The sequence below is a fragment of the Abramis brama genome (genome assembly GCF_963993115.1).
Source record: "Abramis brama genome assembly, chromosome: 10".
In the NCBI taxonomy this organism is placed as follows: Eukaryota; Metazoa; Chordata; class Actinopteri; order Cypriniformes; family Leuciscidae; genus Abramis; species Abramis brama.
Window position 1 is genome coordinate 28986975 of NC_139972.1, and position 13879 is coordinate 29000853.

General features: G+C 41.3%; 1 protein-coding gene across 10 annotated transcripts in view; it reads right to left on the reverse strand.

The window, feature by feature from the left end:
* Positions 1-13879, reverse strand: part of LOC311090310 (uncharacterized protein) — a 31489-nt gene that overhangs the window by 5201 nt on the left and 12409 nt on the right. For 2 of the 10 annotated variants that reach the window (XR_014607878.1, XR_014607879.1), the window contains exon 1: positions 2989-3679. The exons of 7 other annotated variants lie outside the window; for them this stretch is intronic. The gene's annotated coding sequence lies outside the window, so the exon portion shown is untranslated. Of the gene's footprint in view, positions 2921-2988; positions 3680-13879 lie in introns of those variants that run through there. One more of the 10 variants, XR_014607880.1, reaches the window with a different exon arrangement.

A 13879-nucleotide genomic window follows, 5' to 3' on the forward strand; every position in this document is an offset into this window, starting at 1 on the left:
AAAGTTAGTCCAAAAGACACCCAAGGGATAAAATCTCTAGAAAAAAGCAGCCTTTGGGCAGATTTTAGTCTCATGGCTCTGATTTTAGCTGATAGTTCAATCAGTCCTTGACCTCCTTCATTTACTGGCAAATATAGGATTCCTGAAGGAAGCCAGTGGAAACCATCCCAAAAAAAATCCACAAAGTCCTTCTGTAGTTTTTGTAGTAGTTCTTTCAGGGGGTCGATAACAGTCAAGCGATGCCACAGCATAGATGCTGCTAGATTGTTAACAACAAGAACCCTTCCTCTGTATGACAATTGAGGAAGAATCCATCTCCATTTCTGTAACCGACCAGCCACCTTTTCATAAACGCCTTCCCAGTTTTTCTGCATGTATTGCTCTGTTCCAAGAAAGACCCCCAGCACTTTAAACCCCTCTGAACTCCAGGGGCAGCGCTGAGGAAGTTTAGGAACAGGCCTAACTTCTTCCTCCCATTGGCCTAATAACAACGATGCACTTTTTTCCCAGTTGACTCGAGCTGAGGAGGCTTTTTGATACATGTCAAGAGCCACTTCCAGCTTGCACACATCTTCATTGGATCTTATTATGACAGTGACATCGTCAGCATAAGCACTGAGTTTAACGGGTACCATCTCTGATACAAAAAGGCCCGCCGTTGAAACTCCACAAAGTTGACGCCTCAGAACAGTTAGCAACGGTTCAATGGCTATGGCATATAAAATACCTGACATACTGCATCCCTGCCGTATGCCTCTGCCAACTGAAAAAGGTCTTGTAAGTGAACCACTTATTTTTAAGAAACTATAAATATCAGTATACAATAATTTAACATAAGAACTAAAAACAGAACCAAAACCGAAAGCTTCAAAACATTTAAACAGAAACTCATGATCCACACGATCAAAAGCTTTCTCCTGATCTAAAGATAAAAAACCCACATTAACATTATTGTCTCTGGCAAATGAGATCAAGTCACGAAGCAGAAACAAATTATCAAATATTGTGCGTTTTGGAATACAAAATGACTGGTCTGCGTGAATTATTGTCGATATATGGAGTTTTAATCTATTAGTTAATGCTTTTGACAGAATCTTATAATCCACTCCAAGCAAAGACACTGGACGCCAGTTTCTTATATCCGCAAGATCACCCTTCTTGGGTAGCAAGGTGACAAGTGCTCTTCGTAAACTCAGCGGTAAGGTGCCTCTTTCAAAGCACTCTAAGAAAACTGAGAACAAGTCTTCTCCAATCACTGACCAAAACCGCTTATAAAATTCTGCCGTTAAGCCATCCAGTCCCGGAGCCTTTCCAGAAGACATGTCTGTAATAGCAGCAGTCAATTCACTTAAGTCCAAAGTCTGATCAAGCTTGGCCTTATCACTCTCCATCAGATGAGGTAAATCCTGGAGAAGTGTTTCTGTTATTTCTCCATCACATGGCTCTGCTTTGTAAAGGTTTTCATAAAAAAGCAGTGCTTGAGCAATTATTTCATGTTCATCAGTTGTTTCACCTCCTTCAGGAAGTTTCAGACGACTTAAAGTTTTTTTATCAACAACTTTCTTCTCCAAACTGAAAAAAAAAGATGTTGGGGCATCCATGCAATTAAAGGATGTAAACCTTGCCCGAACCAGAGTCTCTTTTGCTTTCTCTTCCAGGAGATTGTGGAGAAGAATTTTCCTAGTTTCCAACGCTTCAACAGTACTTCCATCATATTGTTCAATGTTCAGCTGCAAAATGTCCTGTTCAAGTTTTCTCATTTCGCTTCCAAGAGTATTCTTATTATGTGCAGTATACTTCTGGCAAAACATCTTAACTTGAACTTTACTAATATCCCACCACTGACTCAGGGATTTATACTGAGACTTACTCTCTCTCCACATCTCCCAGAAAAGTGTAAAAGAGTGCACAAAGTGGTGATCCTGCAAAAGCTTATTGCTAAAGCGCCAGTAGGGGCATTTAAATGTGCTCTGTGCAGAAGTGATATTGACAGACACATAATGATGGTCTGAGAAAGGAGTAGGAATAATAGAACTATCAAGAAACATTTCACAAAAACTTCTTTGAACATAAATTCTGTCAAGTCTTGCTGCAGAAACCCTATTTGAATTTACTTTTGTCCACGTATATTGTTTTACATCAGGAAAAGCTTCTCTCCAAACATCCACAAGATCATGATAAATTTTCAATTTTCTAAAAACTTCTGCTGACGGCCTATGAGGTTCTTCATGATTTCTGTCCACTGTGTGATCTAAAGTGCAGTTAAAATCTCCAGCCAAAACAATAATTCTTCCCTGTGGGACACTGCTTAATGCTGTATGAAGTTTCCCAAAGAAAAGTATACGTTCAGTCCCAATATTGGGGGCATATACATTGAAAAATGAAAAATCGAGCCCATGTAACGCAACATATACTCTCTGCATTCTACCTGGTACGCTCACATTTTGTTCCGTAAACTCAGCTCCAAGAAGAATAGCCACTCCTGCACTGTTACTTGAACCATGACTCAAAACAACCTGTCCATTCCATCCACTCTGCCACTGGATTTGATTATTAACATCCGTGTGTATTTCTTGTAGAAAAACAACACTACTCTTTTTCATAAAAATATACTCAAAAAGACTAGTCCTTTTCAAAGCCTCACGACACCCATTTATATTTAATGAGCTAAATTTCAAAGGTGCCATGAAAAAGAGTAAAAGATAACCACACAATAAAAAAACTCCACAAGGGTTATTTGACAACCAAAACATACTCATTTTTTACTTTGCAATTTCAAAAAACTTCTAACGTTGCTAAGAAGTTTCTTGAGACGGTACCGTTTTGGTTTATCAAGCTCATCAAAAGAAGCCTTCTTCATAGCCAAGGCGCCGGACAATAAAAACAATTTTACATCAGGGAAATATGAATCAATTCTCGGTTTACGTAGTCCTTTTGTAGTATCTAAAAAGTGATTAATCTGCTGAAGTGAATAAAGTTTGATCTTACCTCCAGAGATGAGCTCCGAATCCTCCCCGTAATTACTCATTAAATCCGTATCATCATGCTCATTTTCAGAGTCATCCATTAAATCCAACGAGGCTTGAGATGAAATGTCATCTTTACCCTGTTTAAACAATTCCTCAGTAGTAGTTTCACTCTCCATTTTATCAGGCTGCGCCTGTCCTCCATCGCAACTCAAATCAGTTTCGGGCATCGGCTGCAAACCCACCTGTCCCGAGCTCGTCTCCGGCTGCGTTTCGGCGGGAGCATGACTCGGGCCGGCTTCCTCCTCAACAGCCTCCGCCAGGCCGTCTCCAGAGGCCTCCAGCACCCCAGTCCCCTCGGGCAGATCACCGGGCGCAGAGATCGCTCCGTCCCGCTGCGGTTCTGACGCCACAGCGGTCGCAGCATCATCCGCGCCGGCCGCCCTCTCACTGTTCTCCGCACCGGCAGCCGGTACCAGAGCCGGAGCTGGTTTATCTCGCCTCGGGCAAGTTTGTCTGACATGTCCAAACTCACCGCACACAAAGCACTTCATTGACTCTGAACTTATAAATACAGTGTAATCCTTTCCCTCAATACTCAACTTCGCTGACAGATTTAATGGATCACTCTGAGGATTCAGAATCATTAAAGCCTGACGCCGAAACGACATTACGTGTCTAATCTCCGGACTTTTACATCCAAGAGGAATCATTTTAATTGGACTTACTATTTTTCCATACCTCTGGAGTATTTGCTCTAGCTGTTCATTTTTTACAAACGGCGGTATGTTTGATAAAATGACTTTGTTACGTCCCTGAGTGGTTGTGCGTGCCTGTGTGTGTGTCTCTTTCTTTCTCTCTCTCTGTCGCGCTCTTAGGTTTGCTCCACCTCCTGTTTGCTGGAGGGCTATCGTTTGCTATCAGTGGCGTGACGTCACCTCCATCGCAGCCAATCGAGTTCCTCGGCAGCAGTTAAAAGGACGCTGAGAGAGAGCATGGACGCAACTTGTTTTCTGCCGTTTGGTTTTGTTGTTGCCTTGTATTTTCCTTTTTCGTTCAGGTTTGATTTTTGTTTGGCGTGTTACGGAAAGAGTATAGAGTTAAGAGGACAGTTTATACGTCACGTGACCTACATTACAAACACATAGGTAACTCGATCTGTATAGAACATCAGGTAAGGAAGTGAACGCCGACCTCTGTATGTTTTGTTTGTGAGACAGAGTAAGGAAGTTAGGGCGTGTGACGCCGAAGAGTTGTTGTCTTTTCTTTTCTTTTGTTTATTAGTTAGGTAAGAGGTTTAACTACGAGTTAGAATGAGTTTTGTTTTGTTACTTTCATTTCTTTGGCTTCACTACTAGCGTCCTCTCATTACTCTTGGTTTATTTATCTTTCTAGTATCTTTTTGATTTATAAGCCGCTTGTTGTTTGTTTCATTGTTTATATTAGTTCAATATTATTATCTTTTACTTTTGTATAGTTATTTCACTTATTATGTATAATAAATTATCTTTTTCCGCTTTATTTTGTTGCCATGTTGTCTTTTGCCACTTTAACCACACCAAATAGTGTCACGACTTCAATGTTTCCTCTTTTGACCTTGCAAATCATAAGAGTTTGTAACATTTAATGGGGGCTCGTCCGGGATCGTTAAATCCCAAATAAAATTATAGTAGTGATGGTTTGTGTGTGTGTTGGTGGCAACTGATGTTATGTTATTTTTTGCGGCGTACTTATGCGGACTGGTATTGTTGCGTTCGTTTGCTGGTTGTGCATTATGGGGATGTTTAACTTGCAAAAGTTTATTGCCAGTCCGTCTTTGGAACAGATTAGTTTATGCAGGAAACAAGATTTATTGCTGATAGCTGACCACTATCAGTTTGTTGTGAGTAGACAGGCTCGTAAGAGTGACATCAAGAGTAAGCTGATACAGCGTTTAAGAGAGCTCAGTGTTCTTCCTATGGCAAATGTTGTGGGTGATGATGAGGCGGGAGGAAATGTCGTTATTGGTGACGTTGCAGTGGCAAATCTCAACTTTATGGATGATGAGGATAAGCGGAGTGGTAGAGCTAGTGCTGGGGCGGAGGTGAGCGCCGATGCTAAGGCCGGCTTGTCCCCGTTTGATCCATTCTCTCCAAGTTCTGTTGATTCCAGAGACGGCGCGCGGCTGAGAGTCCGTCTAGCCCGTTTGCAATATGAGGCACAGGAGAAAGCCCAAGCACGTCAGGCTGAGCAGAATCTGCGGCTGGAGGTACGCAGGCTCGAAATTGAGGCTGAGACTCAGGTGAAGCTGCGACAGCTTGATTTGGAAGCAAGGAGGGTTGCTGACGGTTCAGCTGCGCAGTCGAGTCCAGGGCAGCCCTCTCAAGTTCCTCCGCGCTCTGATTCATCCCAGGTAACGTTTGACATAAGTAAGCACATTGTGTTAGTACCTCAATTTAGAGAATCAGAAGTAGATTCGTATTTCAATGCGTTTGAACGCATCGCTACTTCGCTTCGCTGGCCTAAGGAAATCTGGTCTTTATTGTTACAGTGTAAATTGATTGGTAAAGCTCAGGAGGTTTGTTCTACTTTATCGTTAGAGGAAGGTTTAAAATATGAGACTATGAAGTCTGCTATTCTTCGCGCTTATGAACTAGTCCCAGAAGCATATAGGCAGAAATTTAGAGGACATAAAAAAAATGCTACCCAGACTTTCGTGGAGTTTGCAAGGGACAAGGGGATTTTATTTGATAAATGGTGCACAGCCAGTAAAGTGAGTGACTTTAACGAGTTGCGAGAGCTTGTACTTCTTGAAGAGTTTAAGGGATGCTTGCCTGATCGTGTTGTGGTTTACCTTAATGAACAGAAAGTAACTTCATTGTCCCATGCAGCCGTGTTAGCGGATGAGTTTGTTTTAACTCACAAAAATGTCTTTGCATTCGTACGCCCAGAAAAGTCACAGCCTGTTCCTTTGCAAAATCAAATGTCACGTTCCAGACACAGCCCACCTCGTACTAGAGAGGACCGTGAATGTTTTTATTGTCATAAACAGGGCCATGTGATAGCGGACTGTTTGACGTTAAAACGCAAACAACAGTCACAAACTAAAACTGTAGGATTTCTGAAAGCTGTTAAGCCATCTGATGTTGTACCTAGTGAGGAGAAAATTGATGACAGTTACCGACCTTTTATTTTGAAAGGGTTAGTTTCTTTAACTGGTAATCATCAGGATCAGAAAGAGATAAGGATGCTCCGAGACACAGGTGCAATGCAGTCGTTTATTGTGGCAGATAGGTTACCGTTGTCTGACGATACCTTTTGTGGTTCGAGTGTAATCATACAAGGCATTGAAATGAGTTGCATAAATGTACCATTACATCGTTTACATTTGCAGAGTGAGTTATGTACGGGATTCGTGAGAGTGGCGGTACGTCCTTCTCTGCCTGTTCAGGGCGTTGATTTTATTCTTGGAAATGACCTGGCTGGAGGGAAAATATTGCCTGTGTTAGAGGTTGTGGATAAACCAGACACGTTTAGCCACTCTGAAGATTTGTCTGACAATTACCCTGACGTTTTTCCCGCATGTGCGGTCACTCGTGCTCAGTCGCGCAAAGTGGGTAATATGGTGGATTTGTCTGACACTCTGTTTCTTCCTCTCTTTGTTGGTGACGAACCACTGTGTACTGGTGCTACTTCAAAGAAAAAGAAATCACAGTCAGAGAACAACGGTGTAAATGTGTCTGACGCGGATACCTTAACATTATCTGTGTCACGAGAGGAAATTAGTGCTGCACAGAAAAACGACAAGTCTCTCATCACTTCTTTTAATTCTGTTATCTCTCTTGATGTGGCTAAGGATGAGAAAGTTGCTTATTTTGTGGAAAATGATTTGTTGATGAGAAAGTGGTGCGCGAACACTAACGATTTGGAGTGGAATGTTGTATATCAAGTGGTTGTTCCTTCTCCTTATCGTCAACATGTGTTATGTCTAGCGCATGATCACCAGCTTGCTGGTCATCTAGGAATTACTAAGACATATAATAGGATATTGCAACATTTCTTTTGGCCAGGATTAAAAAAAGACATTGTTCAGTACTGTCGTACTTGTCATACTTGTCAAACTGTTGGGAAGCCGAATCAGGTGATTCGTCCTGCTCCACTCGTTCCCATACCCGTGATTGCTGAGCCGTTTGAACATGTGATTATAGACTGCGTTGGACCGTTGCCTAAAACTAAATCTGGTAACCAGTTCTTGTTAACCATAATGTGTGCGGCTACTAGATTTCCGGAAGCAGTTCCATTAAGAAAAATCACTGCACCTGTGATTATCAAAGCATTGATAAAATTCTTTTCCACTTTCGGACTCCCTAAAATCATACAAAGTGATCAAGGCACGAATTTTTTGTCAAGACTTTTTAAGCAAGTACTGGAGTCTTTGGCAATTTCTCACAGAGTTTCAAGTGCGTACCATCCGCAGACCCAGGGCGCACTTGAACGTTTTCACCAGACACTTAAGTCAATGCTTAAGAAGTATTGTATGGACACTGCTAGAGACTGGGATGAGGGAGTTCCCTTGGTTTTATTTGCAGTAAGAGAGACTGTACAAGAATCTCTTAGTTTCAGCCCAGCCGAACTCGTATTCGGACATCAAATGAGAGGACCCTTGAAAGTTCTTAAAGAACACATTTTGAACACTGAATCAACTCCGAACACTAATGTACTGGATTACGTAAGTACATTTCGAGATCGTTTGCATACTGCTTGGTCGCTAGCTAAAGATTCTCTAGCAAATGCTCAGAAAGGTATGAAACGTAAGTATGATCAGAAAGCAGTTGCGCGTTCTTTTATGTCTGGTGATGAAGTGATGGTGCTTTTGCCTGTTCCTGGATCATCTTTGTCGGCTCGTTTCTTTGGTCCTTATGTGGTGAAACAGAAAATGAGTGAAACTGATTACATGCTTTACACACCTGATAGGAAACGTCAAACCCGTGTTTGTCACATAAACATGTTGAAAGCTTATCATGCCAGGGAGAGTTCTGCGGTCAAAGCTTCAGAGAAGACTGCAGGGCCCGCTGTCTCTTCTGTCGCAGTCGCTGTGGAACTGTTACCACCTTCTGGTACTTCGGGGGCTGACGAAGATGGTGTCGTGCTTCGCAATCCTCCTCAGCAGAGCGCAAGGTTACCCAACTCAGAGATTTTAAATGATCTGCACTCTTATCTTAATCATTTAACTATGGACCAGGAAACTGACATTGTTAATGTAATATCTGATTTTCACTGTCTGTTTAGTGATGTTCCTAAACAAACAAATGTTTTGCAGCATGATATTGCTATAAATGGTGCTCGTCCTATTAAGCAGCATGCTTACCGTGTAAATGCAGTTAAAAGAGATATTATGCGTCAGGAAGTAAGTTATTTACTGGAGAATGATCTGGCCAAGCCTAGTTGTAGTCCCTGGAGCTCTCCGTGTCTTCTCGTTCCTAAACCTGATGGCACGTTTAGATTTTGCACCGATTTTCGTAAGGTGAATGCCGTAACAGTCCCAGACAGTTATCCTTTGCCGCGAATGGAGGACTGTGTCGATAATGTTGGCTCGGCACGTTTTGTTAGTAAGCTGGATATGCTTAAAGGGTACTGGCAAGTACCACTGACTCCACAAGCATCAGAAATTTCAGCATTTGTAACTCCAGATACTTTCCTTCAGTACACATCGATGGCCTTCGGTCTCAGAAACGCTCCAGCCACTTTTCAACGTCTTGTAAATATTGTTCTGGCTGATGTACCGAATTGCAGTGCATATCTTGATGATCTGGTTATTTATTCAGTGGATTGGGAGGAACATGTGTGTGTGTTGAGAACAGTTTTTGAACGGCTTCGTAAAGCTAATTTAACCCTCAACTTAGCAAAATGTGAGTTTGGTCGGGGGACGGTCACTTATCTCGGTAAAGAGGTTGGACAGGGCCAAGTGCGACCAGTGGAGGCTAAAGTCATGGCTATTGCGGAATTTCCAGCTCCTACCACTCGACGAGAGTTACGAAGGTTCTTGGGTATGGCTGGCTATTATCGCAGTTTCTGCAAAAAATTTCTCAACAGTTGTTAATCCTCTCACTGCGTTGCTCAGCCCGTCTAAACCTTTTGAGTGGTCTGTGGAGTGTCAGTATGCTTTTGACTGTGTGAAGACTCTTTTATGTAATGCACCTGTTCTTGTTGCCCCTGACTGTACACACACGTTTAAGCTTGAAGTCGATGCAAGTGCCGTTGGTGCTGGAGCTGTTCTTCTTCAAGAAGATAGAAATGGTATAGATCATCCTGTTAGTTATTATTCTCGTAAGTTTAATAAGCATCAGCTTAATTATTCTACGATTGAGAAAGAAGCACTAGCTCTCTTGCTTGCGCTACAGCACTTTGAAGTTTATCTAGGTTCTAGCAATCTTCCCGTCATAGTGTTCACAGACCACAATCCTCTTGTGTTTTTATCTCGAATGTACAATCAAAATCAGCGTTTAATGCGCTGGGCGCTAGTGCTCCAAAATTATAATTTAGAGATAAAACATAAAAAGGGTGTTGAAAATGTTTTGGCGGATGCTCTTTCGAGAGTGTAAAATGTTCTTTGTTTAATTACTTCATTTTTATTTTATTTATTTTTTACAAACAGGTTTGTTCTTAAGGGTGGGAGTGTTACGTCCCTGAGTGGTTGTGCGTGCCTGTGTGTGTGTCTCTTTCTTTCTCTCTCTCTGTCGCGCTCTTAGGTTTGCTCCACCTCCTGTTTGCTGGAGGGCTATCGTTTGCTATCAGTGGCGTGACGTCACCTCCATCGCAGCCAATCGAGTTCCTCGGCAGCAGTTAAAAGGACGCTGAGAGAGAGCATGGACGCAACTTGTTTTCTGCCGTTTGGTTTTGTTGTTGCCTTGTATTTTCCTTTTTCGTTCAGGTTTGATTTTTGTTTGGCGTGTTACGGAAAGAGTATAGAGTTAAGAGGACAGTTTATACGTCACGTGACCTACATTACAAACACATAGGTAACTCGATCTGTATAGAACATCAGGTAAGGAAGTGAACGCCGACCTCTGTATGTTTTGTTTGTGAGACAGAGTAAGGAAGTTAGGGCGTGTGACGCCGAAGAGTTGTTGTCTTTTCTTTTCTTTTGTTTATTAGTTAGGTAAGAGGTTTAACTACGAGTTAGAATGAGTTTTGTTTTGTTACTTTCATTTCTTTGGCTTCACTACTAGCGTCCTCTCATTACTCTTGGTTTATTTATCTTTCTAGTATCTTTTTGATTTATAAGCCGCTTGTTGTTTGTTTCATTGTTTATATTAGTTCAATATTATTATCTTTTACTTTTGTATAGTTATTTCACTTATTATGTATAATAAATTATCTTTTTCCGCTTTATTTTGTTGCCATGTTGTCTTTTGCCACTTTAACCACACCAAATAGTGTCACGACTTCAATGTTTCCTCTTTTGACCTTGCAAATCATAAGAGTTTGTAACAGACTTTCTTGGCTGGGCTTGACAAAGGCAAAACAGGCACAAAGATGTCTTTGATTATCAACCCTGTTTCAATTAATTCGTTCACCATGCGGCTTTCACTGAGAAAAAACACAATTGCTTTGTTCATACGGGAGGCAGATTTGATATTTCAATTTCAATTTCAAAATTTTATTTGTCACATACACAATCATACACAGTACGATATGCAGTGAAATGCTTACACGACTGCCATTGACCATAGAAAAAATAGCAATCAATATATATCAATAAATATCAAGAAATATAAAAATACAAATTTGTCAAAAACAGAAGTATACAAGTTTGAAATGGCTCTGGTGTGCAAATATGCCTAAAAAGTGACTATTAGGTGTCCATTTTTTTTAAAGTGATTTACGCAGTGGTCCATAAATGAAAATGAAAATGAAAATGAAAATATAAATATGATAAATATGATATATTTGTGCAGTGGTTCATAAGATAAAAATATGAAAATATAAAAAAATCTGAAAATATATACATGAAAATATAAAAATATAAATATAAATATGTAGTGCAAAGTGTGCATGAGTGTATCCAGGGTGGCCATGGATACCCAGTCAGTGTTGGATATTGCAAAAATATATTATTAGTCCTGTGTTGTGTTATGGTTGAGAGACCTTATCGCCTGCGGGAAGAAGCTCCTCCTCAGTCTCTCTGTGTTGGCCTTCAGGGAGCGAAAGCGCTTTCCAGACCGCATCAGAGAGAACAGTCCATTGTTAGGATGGCTGAGGTCCTTCACTATCTTCCTGGCCTTGGTCCAGCACCGCTTGCTGTAGATCAAATGCAGGTTCGGGAGCTCAGCGCGGACCCTCTGTAGAGCTCGTCTGTCCTGCATGGTGCTGTTTCCAAACCAGGTTGTGATGTTTCCCGTCAGGATGCTCTCTATAGTGCAGGAGTAGAAATTCCTAAGCACCCTAGAGGGCAGTCTGAAGTCTCTCAAGCGTCTTAGATGATAGAGACGCTGCCGGGCCTTTTTCACCACGGTGTTGATGTGACAGGACCATGATAGATCCTGCGTGATGTATACACCGAGGTATCGAAAGCTGTCCACTCTCTCCACTGGGCTCCTGTTGATGACGGGGGTCTGGTAGTTCCTCTCCTGCTTCGTACAAAAGTCCACTATCAGCTCCTTTGTCTTGCTGACGTTCAGGAGGAGATTGTTCCTCTGGCACCAGCTCTCCAGATTTCCAATCTCCTCTAGGTAGGCCGACTCATCGTTGTTCGTGATCAGGCCCACCACGACAGTGTCGTCAGCAAACTTAATAACGGTGGTGGAGTTGGTAGTGGCCACACAGTCATAGGTATACAGAGAGTACAGCAGGGGGCTCAGAACACACCCCTGGGGAGCTCCAGTGCTGAGAGTGAGTGAGCCACCGATCGCCGCACTCACAGCTATCAGACAATCCTCTACTGACACCGCGGCCTCAGGCATACACTTACAACCATGTTTGATGGTTAACTGTGAGAGGTCCGCCATCTCTGACCCCAAAATCCTCCCTCTCTGACCGAAGTCAGGGGAAAAAAACAAACAAAACAACTAACCTAAACCTAATAACTATAAATAAGTGAAAAGAAAAAAAATAAAGAAATCTCACTCAACCAAGGAGACACTTTCACTCCCAACAAAAGGCTCCTTCCACACTCACTCCGCACATGCGCAGAGAGAGAGAGAGAGAGAGAGAGAGAGAGAGAGACGTTTGACCGATTAATAGATATTTATTTGTACAAAAAGTTGTTTTTTTTTTACATTTTGGGTATGTTTTTTTTTCACAATTTAACAAACACATGTCACAAAAACACAACATATATCAAAACACTCCAAAAATAAATAAAAATACAAAGAATATATTGCTACACAACATATCTAAAAAATTACCTACCAACATATTTAACAATTTAGAATTAGGTCTTCCTCATTATCTATAGAACACAAGACTTCACTTAAACCCCATGTTTCCATAAAAACAACCAGATTTTTAGTCAATTTAAAAAAAAAAAACTCCGCTCTGATCCTTGAAGTCACAAACCCTCTTAAAGTGTAAGTTGCAGGTTAAATTTTTCACGAAGATAATGCAATGTGTTTATTAAACATAAAGATAAGAACCGCCCACCATTGTTTTTTATAGCAAAATGCTGATATAATATGAAAAGTTGGCACTTTTAACAGTGGTTTTAAGCACTCCCGCTCCCTTCCACTAGATGGGGCGTGACGTCATAAGAGGAACTCACTAGTAGAGTTACCGTACGCTAGCAGCTATATTCGCCTTACATAACTTCAGAAAAGTTGGTTGTATGTTTTATTTGATAAAAAAAAAAATATGGATACAATAAATCCATTGTAAACATACTCGTGTGTGCTGACTTCAAGGGGACCGTGATCCTGCCTGAAATGAGAATAAGCTATTCGCAAAACAAACGGGTTCAGGCACGTCAGATCAGCCGGTCGAGCTGTTCCACTAAACTACTAAACGCGTTCACCTCACGGCAACACACACTCTCCACTGCTGATTCAATTGGGTGGCATAGCCCACACAAACACAGTGATGGGGACATCGATCTCTCTTTTTCTTTTCTGACAATAAACATCGCTAATTAAATCGTGAGAAATTGATAACGCGTGGATTGAGGAAGGGTATTATATGACGTTTGAGGCGTCGATGAGACTAGCGATTGGTGCCTGTGCAGTGTGTGCATCTCTAACGTTACAGCTCTGATTTGGACTGACTTACTGTAAGTATATAATGTCTTCAGTCGTTGTCCCTCCTTGCTATTCTACATGACGGCAATATTTTGAAAAGACTTGCTTGTTCCGTTATATTATCCGGGTTAAGTTTGCACCAGGCTAGACTAGCTCTAACGTAGCTAAAGTTACTCACCAGGACACCTGGCCAACCCTCCACTAATTCTCCTCACACCAAGCATTAATAACTGCAATGGCTCCCCTTTCTCACGCCTGACCGGTTAAAAATTGTAGGGCTGTGGTCCATAAAGAATTTTTCGCATCCTGAGTCGTTCTCCAAATAGCCATAATACAGTAAGAATCTAGCAGAGTATGGGTTGCGAGTTCCTCTTGTGACGTCATCACCCAGTAACTGAAAAAACACGCTACCTTTGAAGAAACCCCAATAAATGTTATTTTAAGGCATTTTAAGACAGAAATAATTAAATATATACATATAGAGCACTATAATTGGCTGTGGTGGTTAACCTGCAACTTACACTTTAACATTCTCTCTGGGTCAACTAAAGCATCTTCTTTTATCATTCTTTTCCTTGTTACCCATATTGCCATTTTAGTCTCCGCTATTAAAAAAAAATATTATGCCTTTTCTTCTCTTTTCAGAAACCTTATACTTCAGTCCATAAATGAAAACAGTGTCATTAAACTCTTCGCCTAATTCTT